The sequence below is a fragment of the Chiloscyllium punctatum genome, chromosome 9, assembly GCF_047496795.1.
Source record: "Chiloscyllium punctatum isolate Juve2018m chromosome 9, sChiPun1.3, whole genome shotgun sequence".
NCBI classification, from domain to species: Eukaryota; Metazoa; Chordata; class Chondrichthyes; order Orectolobiformes; family Hemiscylliidae; genus Chiloscyllium; species Chiloscyllium punctatum.
In genome coordinates this window covers 2755708-2772754 of record NC_092747.1, presented here as the reverse complement: position 1 = coordinate 2772754, position 17047 = coordinate 2755708, and the positions used below count along the sequence as shown (strand labels likewise).

Sequence of the window (17047 nt, the reverse complement as noted above, 5' to 3'; positions counted from 1 at the left end):
AGGCCTATTCTGGAGTATTGTGTCCACTTCTGCTCTCTGTTATAGCAAGGATATTATAAAGCTGGAAAGAATTCAAAAGAGATTTAACAGGAGGTTGCTGAGAATGGAGGGTTTGAGTAGTAAGCAGTGGCTGGATAGGCTGGGAGTATTTACAATGGAGCGTAGGAGGTTGGGAAGTGACCTTATAAAGGTTTATAAAATCATCAAGGGTATAGATAAGGTGAATGGCAGGTGTTTTTTTCCCTAGGGTGGGGAATTTCAAGTCTGTGGAGCATATTTTTAAGGTGAAAGGGGAAATATTGAAAAAAAGACTTGGGGGGCAGTTTCTTTACACAGAACAAGAACATTACAGCGCAATACAGGCCCTTCAGTCCTCGATGTTGCACCAACCTGTCATACCAATCTGAAGTCCATCTAACCTACACTATTCCATGTACGTCCATGTGCTTGTCCAATGACAACTTAAATGTACTTAAAGTTGGCGAATCTACTACCGTTCCAGGCAAAGCATTCCATACCCTTACTACTCTCTGAGTAAAGAAACTACCTCTGGCATCTGCCGTATATTTATCACCCCTCAATTTAAAGCGAAACCAGAGAGTGGTTTGTGTGTGGAATGAACTTCCAGAGGAAGTGGTGGATGCGGGTACAGTTACAACATTTAAAAGACATTTGAACAAGTTCGTGAATCGGAAAGGTTTAGAGGCATATGGGCCAAGAACAGGCAAGTGGGACTTGTTTAGATTAGCATTATGTTTGGCATGGACTGATTGGATCAAAGGGTCTGTTTCTATGCTGTATAACTCGTATTTGTGGAGAGAAAGCAGAGTCAATGTTTTGGGTCGAGTGACCCTTCTTCAGAACTGGAAATTCAGAAATTCCAGTTAATTGCTGGAAAGGCTGCTACAACAAGATTTCCAAGTTTCAAAGCTTTTATCACAACTAGTGACGAAAAGCACTAATGACTAAACACAATTTTCTTCTAGTAGTTATCTATGGTTCTAAACTACAGGCAGAAACATTCCTATTTTATTCTTGATTAGGAAATGCTGGTTTTGGACTGGGGTCTACAAAAGTTAGCAATCACACAACACCAGGTTATAGACCAACAGATTTATTTGGAAGCACTAGTTTTTGGAGCGCTGCTCCTTCATCAGATACTGTCACACATCAAGTTTCCCATGGCATTACAGTCTCTTTCACAAATAGTCCACAACTGTTCCCAGCTTCCGTTGGGTTTTTTGTAGCTCTGATGTGCTGGATAATAAATTTGAAGAGTTTCCAGTCACTTTCTGATTTTCTGGGGATTCCTAAACCCACCATCAGCACTAAAGCTTGTTGTATTGCCCCCGGCTGTGCCTGGACAGAATCCTTTGGTGACTGCAGCATGTGTCGCTTTGTTAGAGACACTCCATCTCCCATACCCAGCTGTGATAGCTCACAAAACAAGCAGTCTTTGTTCTCCACATAAACTGCTGTTAGTCTGTCATATTTATTACTCTAGGGAAGCGTGTAACCTGATCTCAAAAATGGCTTCTGTACCCTCTTTCCCTGTAGCAACATGGAGTATGTTAATCTTGCATTGAAGGCTAAATGCTAATTAGCTATTACTACCCTCAAGGTTCACTGTCCTCACATGACCCCAAAGATTTACCGTAAGTTTAAAGCTATTGTTCCAAAGTATTATCATCGTATAAATGTCATCATTGTTACATAGCGTAAATATGAAGAAGATCAAGATGGACCAGGTTTAAACATGCTTCATTAGGGCAAAGGTCTGCGTTATGAATCTGAGCGATGATTTGGACTAGAAGCACCGAGCTGCAGATGGTCAGTGTCAGAGCAATGGGTAGTATTGAAGGAAGAGGTAGAGAGGGAGAGTAAGTTATGTTCCTTCAAAGAGGAGGTTGGGATTTCCAGATAGGCCTTAATGGCAATCAGCAACATAGTCATCTGCTGTACTGGGATTCAAACCCAGGTCCCTCTAGTGACAATACCACTCTGCCATCGGCTCTCCCAAATCACAGATCAGTAAAATGGCCTTGTACTGCTATCCAGAGTAAAAGAGACTTTCACCAGCTTTCTTTATTGTGCTAAAAAAAACACCTTTGTAATAAAACAAAATCATCCTGAACAGTAAATGTCATACATTGGTTACCATGTGGACTATAATTTCCATATTAAATCACCCTTTTAATCCCAGGGATACTTGCACAGCACAACAGATAACAGACTCTGCAGAGGTGATATCTTCTTTACAAAATACGTAAGAAACAGCCCTGTGAGCCAAGGGTCCAAAAACAAAGATAGAATTTGATGAATTCTTACAGTACATTGAGTTTCTTGTTGACTAAGTCGAAGTGCTAAGAACTGTAGACTGATCAAAGATCTTCAGTTTAGTTTGAACTTAACTAGATCCAAGTATTTGAAAAGTGTCCACAGCCCTTCTTTACAAGGTTATAAGGTGGCCAGAAATAATGATACTGTGAAATTTTATCAGGTTCCCAACAATACAACAGAGAGAGAGAGAGAGAGACTGGGGCTGTCCTTCCTTGTAACTGCTGAGGTCTTTGAAAGCTGAAATTAAACCCAGAAAGAGTTACAATACATCCAGCAGCAGAGAGAGCCCCTAGACATTCAAAGCCAGATTTTCCAGCAATTAAGAACCTTAAACACTTTTTCTTAAAAACTCTATCTCTCAGATCATTTCCAAGAAACCACATGGTTAAAATTCAGATAATATCCAAACAGTTGAATATCTTTCAGTTTTTCACCTGAGTATAAATATGTATTCCCAACAATGGGAAGGTTCATGATTCCTCTGGTTTCTCTTCCATTTCCTCTTGTACCCTCTGAGGTAATCTTGTTGAGGGGAGACGACTCTCCTTCTGAACTGTTTACTGTCCTGTCCCATATTTGTTGTTAACATTAACAGTCCTCTCTCTTCAGGTTGATGTCCCCCTCTCCTTTAAATCTGCCATCATCACCTTCTCCTCAAAAAAACAGCACCCTATCTCCAACCTCCCTTTTCCCCTAAACCTCGTGACTGGGTAGTCATCACCTACATGAGTTCCTATCATTCCCAGAACACCTGTTAGAATCTCTCCCATCAGGTTCGTGCCCCAATACTGAAATAGCTCTTTTCAAAGTACTGACATGGTGACAGTCTCCTCCTCCTCCAACCCTTCTCCATTGTCATCGGCTGGTGGGATTCCTCTCACTTGGTTCCATTCTGATCTGTGTCATTGTAGCCGAAGAATCGTCAGTAATGATTTCTTCCTGCACTTTTCCCTCTGGTGGACCTAGGAATCTGGACTTGGTCTCTCCGGTTGCTCATCTACACACTGCCCTTGTTGACACCATCCAAACCCAGCAGTAGTTTTCCCATGTCCACTGACAGCACTGAGCTCCACCTCAGCAGCACCTCCCTCGACTTCTCTGCTGTTGCTAAATTACCGTAATAATACCCACCATCCCAAGAAATTTCCTACCGTTAAATATTGGAAAGACTGAAGCCAACATCCCTGCTCCAAACTGACTTCATTCCTCTCCTCAGTAGCAGTCTGACATTAAACCCGTCTGTTCATTTAACCTTGAGATCAGCTCCCAAACTCTTTACTTATGGCACCATTACAACCACGTATTCCAACCTTTGCAATGTTGACTCTGTGTTCTCACTCAGTTTATCTGCTGCTGAAACCTTCATTTATTTCTTTGTTACCTCTGGACTCAACTGTTCTAGTACACTCCTGGCTGGTCTCCTGGTTGTTCTAGTACACTTTTGGCTGTTCTAGTACACTCCTAGCTGGTCTACTGGCTGTTCTAGTACTCTACTGGCTGTTCTAGTATTCTCCTGGCTGTTCTAGTATTCTCCTGGCTGTTCTAGTACAATCCTGGCTGGTCTCCCACCTTCTACCCTCTCAACCTGGTGTTATCCATGGTCTAACTGTCATCAAATCCCCTTCACCCCATGACCCCATATCTGGCTCTTAGTCAAGTGGCGTATTATCTTACTTGAAAATAAGGATGAGAATAGTATGATTATTGCCTTTATGTCCTTCCCTTTTTCCATGATCTTATCCAGACCCATGTCCAAGATCTCTGCACTCCTCTTCATTGTGCCCTGTTGAACATCCTGGAGTTTGATGCTTTCAGTTGTTTTGGCCTGTCAATCTGGAATTTCCTCCCTACATCTGTCTGCCTCACTTTCCTCCTTTTGAGATACTCCTCAAAACCAATCTCTGGGTCAACTGACCTAATATCTCCCAGTGACCTGCCATCCCTGGATCAGAGACATTTGGTTCTGTGATGCTTCTGACATGTCGTTAAGTCAAAGATACCACATGAATGTAACTTGTGTCGGCTGAAGTGGAGCATTCAAGCACAGGGAGGTTTATGTTAGAACTCTGTAAAAGATCAACTACTCCATAGCTACAGTCCTGCATATAGTTCTGGTTACCACATTGGAGGAAGAGATGATCACAGCAGAGAGGGTAAAGAGGAGATTTAAGATGCTGCTGCCAGAGTGGAGTCTTTAGAAGGATTGAGAACAAGACAGCACAGATTTAAACTAATTAATAAAAGAAGCGAAAAGAAGGGTGAGAGCAAACAGTTTCACACAGTGTGTGGTTAGGGTCTGGATTGTGCTGGAATGTGCTGTGTTCCAGGGCAAAGACTGGAGAATGGCATATTCAGTGGTTCAGACACAACGATGCCGAAAGGTCTCCATTTATTCTGTAACAATACTGTGAAGAGAGAAGCATGAGGAGAGATTTAATTGAGATGTGTAAAATTATGAGGAACTGCAATAGAGAGGATTGATGGACCTGTTTTCATTACCATTACCAAACAAGTCAATAGGGAACAGGGAATATAGTAATTGGTAGGATTAGAAAGGAACGAAGAAATTATTTTCACCATGTGATCTGAAAGAGTGGTACAGGCAGAATCCCTCCTCATATTGAAAAAGGTCACTTGGATATGGACTTGAAATGCTGTAATCTACTGGATAATTATTATTATTAAAGAACTAGAAAGTGAGATTAGTCTGGGTGTGTTCTTTCAACAGGCACAGCCATGATGGGCCAAATGGTCTCCTTTGTGCTGGCATTTGTGATGTGGGTTTTGTCAGCGATGGGTTGCTCCCGGACTCTGTCTATCTTTGTGTGTCGTCTGTACTAAGTGTGCCATCTCCTAACGGTTAGAAACCTTAACTGAGCTGTGTTTCTGCATTGGCTGCTGTGTGGTTTCTGTTTTAATGGTGAGCCTATCCTTCAGTTTCCTCCAGCCTCTATTTTAATTTCAATCCTTGCTTCAGCCTTTTTATTGCCCTAACTTTGTCTTCATTTCATTGGCCTGTTCCCCTTGCTTCTTGATTAAGCTGTTTATGCATTCACCCCCAGCACACCATGAAGTCTCTGCTTTCAGTTTGAAGCCTCCTCCCTTTCAGGAGCCAACAAAAACATTACAAATGGCTGCCAGTAACTGGGGAGGAACATTAGAGGGGCATTGCAAAAAATCTGTGATTTTAGTAAAACAAAAGTCAGATTGTTGGTTAATTAAATATTGGATATGGAGAAGGGAAACAGAAGGATTATCCAGTTGTGTCATGATGAGTCTTGTATCTGTTTAAAGTACGAGGGATGGGTTGTTCTGATGGTGAGGCTATCAGGTGAACCATGATGGCTGACTGTGAGACACCAGGTGGAAACTTCAGGATTACACCTGGCCAGCAGCAACACCTCAAAACAACAAGCTTCACACTCCAGAGCTGAGGGGAATCGCAGTGCTTGGGTATGAACACCAGCAGGTAGCAGTGTAGCCAGAGGAACCACTGCAGCTACCATCCTTAGTGAGTGGTGGCAGGGAGTCACCTCACTGTTAGATGTATAATGTGTTCTGTGTAATGTTAACATGTGGCCAAGCCTTTTGGAACAGAGTGTCCCCTGATGCTGTTCAGTGCTGGGCTGGCTAACCTGAGGGTAGGGGTGTCATAATTGGCCTCAGTAACCTTTGGGATCGAGATTGGTGAGAGAATTAGCTTTGGTTCCCAATGAGCAGCTTGTGATCCATTGAGCCTTCCCAGAAATCTGTTTGACAACTGTGATTGCACAGAATTCCTTGTCATTGATCAGCCCACCTGAACCAGTCCTTGTTATTGGTAGTATTGTCATTGAAATAATTGTACAATTTATTTTTGGACCTGGAAGTTGCTGTGTGATGTCTAAGGAATGAATTTTGTTTTGGGGCCCACCAGGGTAATCCTTCAGGTTTGCAGCCTCAGCTCAGGGAGTGTGTGTTGTATTGTATCAGGTGGGGAGGGAATGGTGCACAAATGTGATGCTGCTGCAGTTGAATGCCACGGTGCTTGCTTACGTAGCGACTAGTCTTCTGGAGTTGGGCAGGAGACTTGGCCTCTGAAGGTCAGAGAGCAGGAGGTGGAGGTGAGCAGAACAACTGTATTGAGTCACTGCTAAAGGAACAAGACCTTGGGGTCTTTGATAAGTCTGGAATCCCAGGGGTGAATTGGATGGGAACGGGACGTATCATTCTGTGATTGGGAGTGAATCCAGAGTCTGTGGTTCCTGCTAACCCCCACTCTGAGTGCGTGTACATTTTGCTGTAGTTATTCCTGAGTGGCTGGTCTTGTTTTCCTGTTTTTGCTTGAAGCATCAAGTGGTTTTCTGCTGGTGTGAGTGGAGCATGTTTTCACAGTGCTCCGATCTCTGTCACATCTCGGGGTGGCTGATTACTACCTTCATTGCTGTTATCTCCTCACTATTTCTCTCATCTCAGAATTTAAGGATTTGAACTTATAATGTCTTATAATGGTTGGCAGTTCCTGCCTTGTTCCTTCTGTCACTCACTTGGCCACTTGATCTGTCTTTCCTCACCCCCTCTCTGTGTGTCCACCCCACCCCAATACTCCTCTTTGATTCACAGAGAGTTCGATGAGGGAAATAAAGCTTATGGTAAAACAAGGAAAGGAGGATGTGTGATGTACCTGAGATGAATTCTTCAAGTGAGAACCAGGCCAATTAAAATAAGTTTGAGAAGCAAGATGAAGGGGAATCTAAGATTGAAAGGGAAAGCGAGAGTGTATGATTGGCGAAGTTGATGGGATGTTGGGCTTTATTAATAAGGGTATTGAGGAGTCACTTTGGTGCACTCCTCCATGGATCACAAAATAACCATGTTTTCCAGTTACCAAGATGATCATTTCAATCCCTTTCCATCAGATGTTAAATAACAAGCTCCATCGACCAGCTTTATTCATAAAGCGATTGTTGTTTCATTATCAACGATTATTCAATGAAGATAAAATACCTGGATAAAATACACAGTCAGTGTTACAGAAATGTAAATTGTACTTTTTTATAACCCAAAATGGCACTGTGGCTCAGTGATTAGCACTGCTGCCTCACAGCACCAGGGACCTGGGTTTGATTCCAGCCTCGGTAACTGTGTGGAGTTTGCACATTCTCCCTGTGTCTGCAAGGATTTCTCTGGGTGCTCCGGTTTCCTCCCACAGTCCAAAGATGTGTAGGCTAGGTGGATTGGCCATGAGGAAATGCAGGGTTACAGGGATTAGGTAGGGGGAGGGGTTGGGTCTGGGTGGGGTGATGTTTAGAGGGTTGGTGTGGACTCGATGAGCTGAATGGCCTGCTTCCCCACTGTAGGGATTCGATGCAAATGCACTAATTTAAGGAAAAGAGAAAAGGAAATATTTCTCTGCACAATTTGACTTTCTGAAGGAAAACCATAAACACATTGAGGTTAATGACTTATTCTTAAAGGCAAAAGGATAAAAGATGGAATGTTGCAACATCTGTTGCTGTGATATTCTGACATGTTTGGTCAAGTCACTAATCATGGACAGCTGTCTCTAAAATCTGAAACTGATGATAGGGTTGCTGCAGTCAGATGGGCTGAATGGTCACCTTCTCATTGTAACAAGAATCTGATTCTTATGGACACAGCTTACTCAGGAAATACAAACTTGATAAGTTCTTTCAATTTCTGTTCCAGAAGAAAACAAGCCTTACCTTGACCTCAACAAAGAGAAGAAATGGGAAATCTCAGCTGGGCAGCTTGTTCTTATCAGGCTTTCCTCCACAAAGTACAATGAATGGTGGAGCTGGTCATTGCGGCATGCAACATTCATGCAATAAAAATGTCAGGGAATGATTAACCCCCACAAGGGAGAATCTGTCTACCATCTCTTGACATTCACTTGAGATTCTCCTCATTCTTCGAAACTGCAATGAATATAATCCTCACTGATTCATCATGTCCTCATGCGTCATGCTACCCTCTCAGGGATCAGTCTGGTAAACCTTCATTGCCTGCCCTCTGAAACAAGAACATTCTTTCTCAGAGAGAGACAATAACTGCACACACTATTTCAGGTGTGGTCTCACCAAGGCCCTGTACAATTGCAGCAACACATGCTGCTTCTGTTGTCAAATCCTCCTGCTATGAAGGCCAATAAACTATTTGCTTTCTTTACGATCTGCTGCACCTGCATACTTACCTTCAGCAACTGGTGTACAAGGATACGCAGGATTTGTTGCACATTTTCCCCTCTTAGTTTATATCCATTTGAGATATTCTACCTTCCTGTTTTTCTTATCAATCAGCATGTTCGGATGACACTGCAACAAATCTGCATCCAGCCCAGAGCTCACCCTCCCACCCAGCTCACCCTCCCACCCAGCCCATAGTTCACCCTCCCACCCAGCCCAGAGCTCACCCTCCCACCCAGCCCAGAGCTCACCCTCCCACCCAGCTCACCCTCCCACCCAGCCCAGAGCTCACCCTCCCACCCAGCTCACCCTCCCACCCAGCCCAGAGCTCACCCTCCCACCCAGCCCAGAGCTCACCCTCCCACCCAGCGCACCCTCCCACCCAGCCCAGAGCTCACCCTCCCACCCAGCGCACCCTCCCACCCAGCCCAGAGCTCACCCTCCCACCCAGCTCACCCTCCCACCCAGCCCAGAGCTCACCCTCCCACCCAGCTCACCCTCCCACCCAGCCCAGAGCTCACCCTCCCACCCAGCCCAGAGCTCACCCTCCCACCCAGCCCAGAGCTCACCCTCCCACCCAGCCCAGAGCTCACCCTCCCACCCAGCTCACCCTCTCCCCCAGCCCACAGCTCACCCTCCCACCCAGCTTTGTGTCATCTGAAAATCTAGAAATATTATATTTAGTTCCCTCATCTAAATCATTGATATATTTTGTGAATAATGGGTCCTGCCGAGCTACACTAGCCACTGCCTGCCACTCAGTAAAAGACCCGTTTATTTGTATTCGTTTCTTGTCTGCCAACTAGTTTTCTATCCATCTGAAGACTCTGTCCCCAATCCCATGAGCTTTAATTAGAAACATTAATCTCTAATGTGGAACTTTGCTGAAAGACCAAATAAACCACATCCACTGGCCCCCTCTCATCAACTCTACTGGTTGAAACATCTTCTCCACCTCGACTCTATCCAGGCCTCTCAGTATTCTGAAAGTTTCAATCAGATTCCCCCCCCACCCACTTCAACAGCTCCTCACATGACAAGCCCTTCACCCCGGGATCATTCTTGTAAACCTCCTCTGGATCCGCTCCAAGGCCAACACACCCTTCCTTAGATAGAGAGCCCAAAGCTGATCACAGTATTCCAAATGTGAGCCTTATGCAGTCTCAGCAGTACATCCCTGCTCTTGTATTCTTGAAATGAATGCTAACAGTACATTTGCCTTCCTAACTGCCAACTGAACCTGCATGTTAACCTTAAGAGAATCCTGAATAAAACTCCCAACTTCCTTTGTGCTTCAGATTTCTAAAGTCTTTTCCTGATTTTACAACAGTCCATGCCTCTATTTTTCCTACCAAAGTGTATAAACTCTCACTTTCCCACACTGTATTTCATCTGCCACTTCTTTGCCCACTCTTGTAGCCTGTCCAAAGCCTGCAGCCGCCCCATTTCCTCAACGTTATCTTTCCCTGCACCTGTCTTTGTGGCATCTGCAAACTTTGCAATAATGCCCTCAGTTCACCCCTTTGTCCAGATCGTAAATGTATAAGGTGAATAGTTGTGGTCCCAACACTTTAGAGTCATAGAGATGTACAGCACAGAAACAGACCCTTCGGTCCAACCCGGCCACACCGACCAGATATCCCAACCCAATCTAGTCCCACCTGCCAGCACCCGGCCCATATCCCTCCAAACCCTTCCTATTCATATATCCATCCAGATGCCTTTTAAATATTGTCATTGTACCAGCCTCCACCACTTCCTCTGGCAGCTCATTCCATACACGTACCACCCTCTGTGTGAAAAAGTTGCCCCGTAGGTCTCTTTTATATCTTTCCCCTCTCACCCTAAACCTATGTCCTCTAGTTCTGACTCCCCCACCCCAGGGAAAAGACTTTGTCTATTTATCCTATCTAGGCCATAAACGTCAGTAGTCACCAGCTGCCATCCTGAAAAGACTCCTTTATCCGCCCATTCTGCTTTCTGCCAGTCAGCCAATCCTCTATCCACGCCTGTACCTTACCCCTAACACCATGGGCTCGTATTCAGCAGCCTCCTGTGCACCACCTTCTGGAAATCCAAATAAATCACAGCCACTGGCTCTCTCTGTGCAACTTGTTCAAAGCATTCTAATGGGTTTGTCAGGTGTGGCTACCCCTTGATGAAGCCGTGCTGACCCCACCCTATTTACCGTGCACTTCCAAGTACTCTGCAATCTCATCCTTAATAATGGACTCTAGAATCTTAACTATAACTGAGGTCAGTCTAACTAACCTATAATCTCCTGTCTGCTGCCTCCCTCACTTCTCAAACGGGTGTTACATGAGCCATTTTCCAGTCCCCTGGGAGCCTCTGCAAATCCAATGATTCCTGAAAGATCATCATCAATGCCTCCACAATCTCCTCAGCTATCTCCTTCAGAACTCTGGGGTGTAGTCCATCTACTCCAGGTGATTTATCCCTATCAGCTCCTCCAGCACCATCCCCTTAGTGATGGCCACTACACTCACCTCTGCCCCCTGACTCTTTTGAAGCTCCGGTATGCTGCTGGTGTCTTTCATCATGAAGACCAATGCAAAATACCTATTTCGATTCCTGCGTCATTTCTTTGTTCCCCATTACTACTTCTCCAGACTCGTTTTCCAGTTGTCTAATGACCGCTTTTGCCTCTCTGTCTCTCACTTTTTAGGTATCTAAAAAATCTCTTACAATCTTCTTTTATATTACTGGCTAGCTTCTCATCTTTCATCCTTCCCCCCCCCCCCCCCCCCCCATTGCTTTTTCAGTTATCCTCTGCTGGTTTTTAGAGGCTTTCCACTAATCTTCACCACATTGTATGCTTTTTTTGTTTCTTTCATGCTGTCCCTGACTTCCCCTGTCAGCCATGGTTGCCTCATCCTCCACTCAGTATGTTTCTTATAAAATGCAAATTCTCCTGTTTCTTATTGTAAGGGATCTACATTTGTCTTCATCAATTGTTTTCTCTTCACATGTGTATAGAAACTTTTACACTCAGCTTGTTCTCCATAGGCTTACTCTATTACTTATTTACTCCCTCTTAATCAATCCTGTTCTCCTCGTTCGCTGAATTCTAAGCTGCTCCCATTCCTGAGGTCTGTCAGTTTTCTGGCTACAGTTTGACCTTCCGTGCTACTGATTGGCCGCTTTACAGCGGGAGCAGGTTACAGCCTGGGGTTGTGAAGGAAGGCAGTCCCATTGTCTGCTGTCCCTACTGCTCCTTGCACAGGGTGTCTTTTTCCCAAAACTCCCAATAAATTGTTGCTGGGAATGGGGGTGAGGGGTTTGCTGTGTTACTCAGGGTGGTATTTCTGCAACCTCCGAAAACGGTAATTGTGTAAATCTGGTCCAGTCTCTTCACTGGCTATTTTTCTGAAAATGAAGAACTCTGCACACGTTGTCCTGGATTAAAAATGGTTCATTTGACTTGAGTTTCCTATAACAAGTTAATTTGGAGAGATGATTATGGAGATAGGAAATAAGAGCAGGAGCCCATCCAAGCCCGTTCCTCCCCTCAGTTCGGTTGTGGCTGACCCATGGGGTGATATGGTGGCTCAGTGGTTAACACTTACAGCACCAGGGACCTGGGTTCGATTCCAGCCTCAGGCGACTGTCTGTGTGGAGTTTGAACATTCTCCCCGTGTCTGCGTGGGTTTCCTCCCACAATCCAAAGATGTGCAGGTTAGGTGAATTGGCCATGGGAAATTGCCCATAGTGTTAGGTGCATTAGTCAGAGGGAAATAGATCTGAGTGGGTTACTTTTTGGAGGGTCAGTGTGGACTTGTGGGGCCGAAAGGCCTGTTTCCACACTGTAGGGAATCTAATCTAGTCTAATCATCAGCTTTGCTGCATGCTCCTCATCTCCCTCGATTCCCTGACATAGCAAACCTCCATCTCATCCTTAAGGTAGTCCACAATGGAGCAGCTGCAACTGTCTGGGACAACGATTTGCCACACTTTGACCAAAAAATAAATAGCTCCTTATCTCTGTCCTATACTATTGGCTGCTTGTGCCGTGCCATGGAGGAGAATCTTAAGGGATTGAATATGGCCAGCAGAGATTATATACCCAATTTACTCAACCTCTCACCAGAAGAGAGCCACCCTAACCCAGGGACCAGTCCTAGTGAACCTTCACTGAACTGTGTCCAGTAGAAATACATTCTTCCTTCAATATGGAAGAACCTTCACTCAGGACTCCTGATGTAGTCTCACCAAAACAATTGTAGTCATAGAGACGTACAGCATGGAAACAGACCCTTCGGTCCAACCTGTCCATGCCGACCAGCTATCCCAACCCAATCTAGTCCCAGCTGCCAGCACCTGGCCCATATCCCTCCAAATCCTTCCTATTCATATACCCATCCAAATGCCTCTTAAATGTTGCAATAGTATCAGCCTCCACCACATCCTCTGGCAGCTCATTCCATACACATACCACCCTCTGCGTGGAAACGTTGCCCCTTAGGTCTCTTTTATATCTTTCCCCTCTCACCCTAAACCTATGCCCTCTAGTTCTGGACTCCCCGACCCCAGGGAAAAGACTTTGTCTATTTATCCTATCCATGCCCCTCATAATTTTGTAAACCTCTATAAGGTCACCCCGAAGCTCCAGGGAAAACAGCCCCAGCCTCTTCAGCCTCTCCCTGTAGCTCAGATCCTCCAACCCTGGCAACATCCTTGTAAATTTTTTCTGAACCCTTTCAGGTTTCACAACACCTTTGCGATAGGAAGGAGACCAGAATTGCACGCAATATTCCAACAGTGGCCTAACCATTGTCCTGTACAGCTGCAACATGACCTCCCAACTCCTGTACTCAATACTCTGACGAATAAAGGAAAGCATACCAAACGCCTTCTTCACTATCCTATCTACCTGCAACTCCACTTTCAAGGAGCTATGAACCTGCACTCCAAGATCTTTGTTCAGCAACACTCCTTAGGACCTTACCATTAAGTGTATAAGTCCTGTGAAGATTTGCTTTCCCAAAATGCAGCACCTCACATTTATCTGAATTAAACTCCATCTGCCATTTCTCAGCCCATTGACCCATCTGGTCAAGATCCTGTTGTAATCTGAGGTAACCCTCTTCGCTGTCCACTACACCTCCAATTTTGGTGTCATCTGCAAACTTACTAACTGTTCCTCATATGCTCGTATCCAAATCATTTATGTAAATGACAAAATATAGAGGACCCAGCACCGATCTTGTGGCACTCCACTGGTCACAGGCCTCCAGTCTGAAAAACAACCCTCCACCACCACCACCCTCTGTCTACTACCTTTGAGCCAGTTCATTATCCAAATGGCTAGTTCTCCCTTTATTCCATGAGGTCTAACCTTGCTAATCAGTCTCCCATGGGGAACCTTGTCGAATGCCTTACTGAAGTCCCTATAGATCACATCTACTGCTCTGTCCTCATCAATCTTCTTTGTTACTTCTTCAAAAAACTCAATCAAATTTATGAGACACGATTTCCCACGCACAAAGCCATGTTGACTATCCCTAATCAGTCCTTGCCTTTCCAAATACATGTAATTCCTGTCTCTCAGGATTCCCTCCAACAACTTGCCCACCACTGAGGTCAGGCTCACTGGTCTATAGTTCCCTGGCTTGTCCTTACCCCCCTTCTTAAACAGTGGCACCACGTTAGCCAACCTCCAGTCTTCCGGCACCTCATCTGTGACTATCGATGACACAAATATCTCAGCAAGAGGCCCAGCAATCACTTCTCAAGCTTCCCACAGAGTTCACGGGTACACATGATCAGGTCCTGGGGATTTATCCACTTTTAACCGTTTCAAGACATCCAGCACTTCCTCCTCTGTACACTGGACATTTTGCAAGATGTCACCATCTATTTCCCAACAGTCTATATCTTCCATATCCTTTTCCATAGTAAATACTGATGCAAAATATTCGTTTAGTATCTTCCCCCATTTTCAGTGGCTCCACACGGAGTAAATCTCCAGTGTACAGTGCTCGAGTTGTTTTCCTTTTTCTCTTCACATACCAAGAGAAACTTTTACAGTCAGTTTGTATGTTCCCCATAAGCTTACCGTCTCACTCTCCCTCACCTGTTAATCAGTCCCTTCCTTCCTAGTTGTTTGCTGTTCCTGTGTGCTGAACCCTAATGTTGCTTGTAGGAGTACCCTCCGAGTCTCTGAACAGGACCAGTACAGATTGGTTGGACTGAATGATGATCTCCCTGTGCTGTCATTGTTTTGTGATCCACATCTGTGAGTGTCAAGTGGTTTTTTCTAAAAAGCTGTTTTTCTGTTGTTATGAGCGAAGTGATGACCTCACAGCTTGACACATTATACTGCATTTGTTGTGCATGCACTGAACCTGTCTACACCTCTGGGCAGTCTCTGTGTCCTCCTAACAGCTTTCATTTGCATGGAGCTGTCATTGTTAGCAACCCTGGAATGATTACATTTTGTCAAAGCTATTAATTGTGAATGTATCTCGCTGAGGGACATGACCACTGGCTCTTGCAACGCCCTGTTAGAATCTGCTGCCAGCGTGTAATTTTTAATCACTTTTAATAATGTTTAAAGCTGACATATTAAGCCTCTGGTCTAGAAAAACGAGGCATGTTTAGACAGAATCACGTGAATCCCTCAAAGAATATAAAGGCAGTAGGAGTATACTCGAGGGAAATCAGGAGGGAGAAAAAATGACATGAGGTAGCTTTGGCAAATAGAGTTAAGGAGAATCCAAAGAGATTCTACAAATACATTAAAGACAAAAGAGTAACTAGGACCCCTTAAAGATCAACAAGGCTGACTGTGTGTGGAATCCCAGGAGATAGGTGAGGTACTAAACAAATATTTCCTGTCAGTAGTTAACTGTGGAGAAGGATATGGAAGCTAGAGAAATTGGAGAAATAGATACCGACATCCTGAAGAATGTCCATATTAAAGAGGAAGTGCTGGATGTCTTAAAATGCATAAAGCTGGATAAATCCCCAGGACCAGATCAGGTGTACCCGAGAATTCTGTGGGAAGCTAGGGAAGTGATTGCTGGGCCTCTTACTGAGATATTTGTATCATCGATAGTCACAGGTGAGGTGCCGTAATCAGACATTGTCTTGTACGCACTTAACAAGCTCCTCTCCATCTAAACCTTTTAACACTATGGCAGTCCAAAGCACTGCTGGTTGTGGTGGGCTAACGTGGTGCCACTGTTTAACAACGGTGGTAAGAAAAAAAACAGGGAACTATGGAGCAGTGAGCCTGACATTGGTGGTGGGCAAGTTGTTGGAAAGAATTCTGAGTGAGAGGATTTATGTGTATTTGGATAGGCAAGCACTGATTAGGGATAGTCAACATGGCTTTGTATGTGGGAAATTGTGTCTCACTAACTTGATTGAGATTTTTGAAGAGGTGACAGAAAAGATTGATGGTCATGATGTGAAGGAGCTGGTGTTGGACTGGGGTGGACAAAGTTAAAAATCACACAACATCAAGTTCTGGGATTTACAATTAATTGAAATCTGCAACTCCTTTCTAAGTGATTCAGGCTTAACAATCTCGGTTTGTTCAATACATCGCATCGGTTGTATGACACTTTGATCTTTTGCTATAAATTCTGTGTCCTATGACCCTGCCCCACTAGCTACTCGCGAAGGAGCAGCACTTCGAAAGCTAGTGCTTCCAAATAAACCTATTGGACTAGAATCTGGTGTTGTGTGATTTTTAAGATTGATGAAGGCAGAGCAGTGGATGTTGTTGATATGAACTTCAGTAAGGTGTTCGACAAGGTTCCCCATGGGAGACTGATTAGCAAGGTTAGATCTCATGAAATACAGGGAGAACTAGCCATTTGGATACAGAACTGGCTCAAAGGTAGAAGACAGAGGGTGGTGGTGGTGGAGGGTTGTTTTTCAGACTGGAGGCCTGTGACCAGTGGAGTGCCACAAGGATCGGTGCTGGGCCCTCTACTTTTTGTCATTTATATAAATGATTTGGATGTGAACATACGAGGTATAGTTAGTAAGTTTGCAGATGACACCAAAATTGGAGGTGTAGTGGATGGACAAAGGTTACCTCAAATTACAACATGATCTTAATGAGATGAGCGACTGGGCTAAGGAGTGGCAGATGGAGTTTAATTTAGATAAATGCGAGGTACTGCGTTTTGAAAAGGCAAATCTTCACAGGACTTATACACTTAATGGTAAGGTCCTAAGGAGTGTTGCTGAACAAAGATCTTGGAGTGCAGGTTCATAGCTCCTTGAAAGTGGAGTTGCAGGTCGATAGGATAGTGAAGAAGGTGTTTGGTATGCTTTCCTTTATTGGTCAGAGTATTGAGTACAGGAGTTGGGAGGTCACGTTGCAGCTGTACAGGACATTGGTAAGGCCGGTGTTGGAGTATTGCGTGCAATTCTGGTCTCCTTCCTATTGGAAATCTGTTGTGAAACTTGAAAGGGTTCAGAAAAGATTTACAAGGATGTTGCCAAGGTTGGAGGATCTGCGCTACAGGGAGAGGCTGAACAGGCTG

The 17047-nt window shown here is 44.5% G+C and overlaps 1 protein-coding gene across 3 annotated transcripts in view; it reads left to right on the top strand.

Moving 5' to 3' along the window:
- stim1b (stromal interaction molecule 1b) overlaps nt 1–17047 on the top strand; it is a 153493-nt gene that overhangs the window by 126547 nt on the left and 9899 nt on the right. The gene's annotated exons all lie outside the window — the stretch shown is intronic.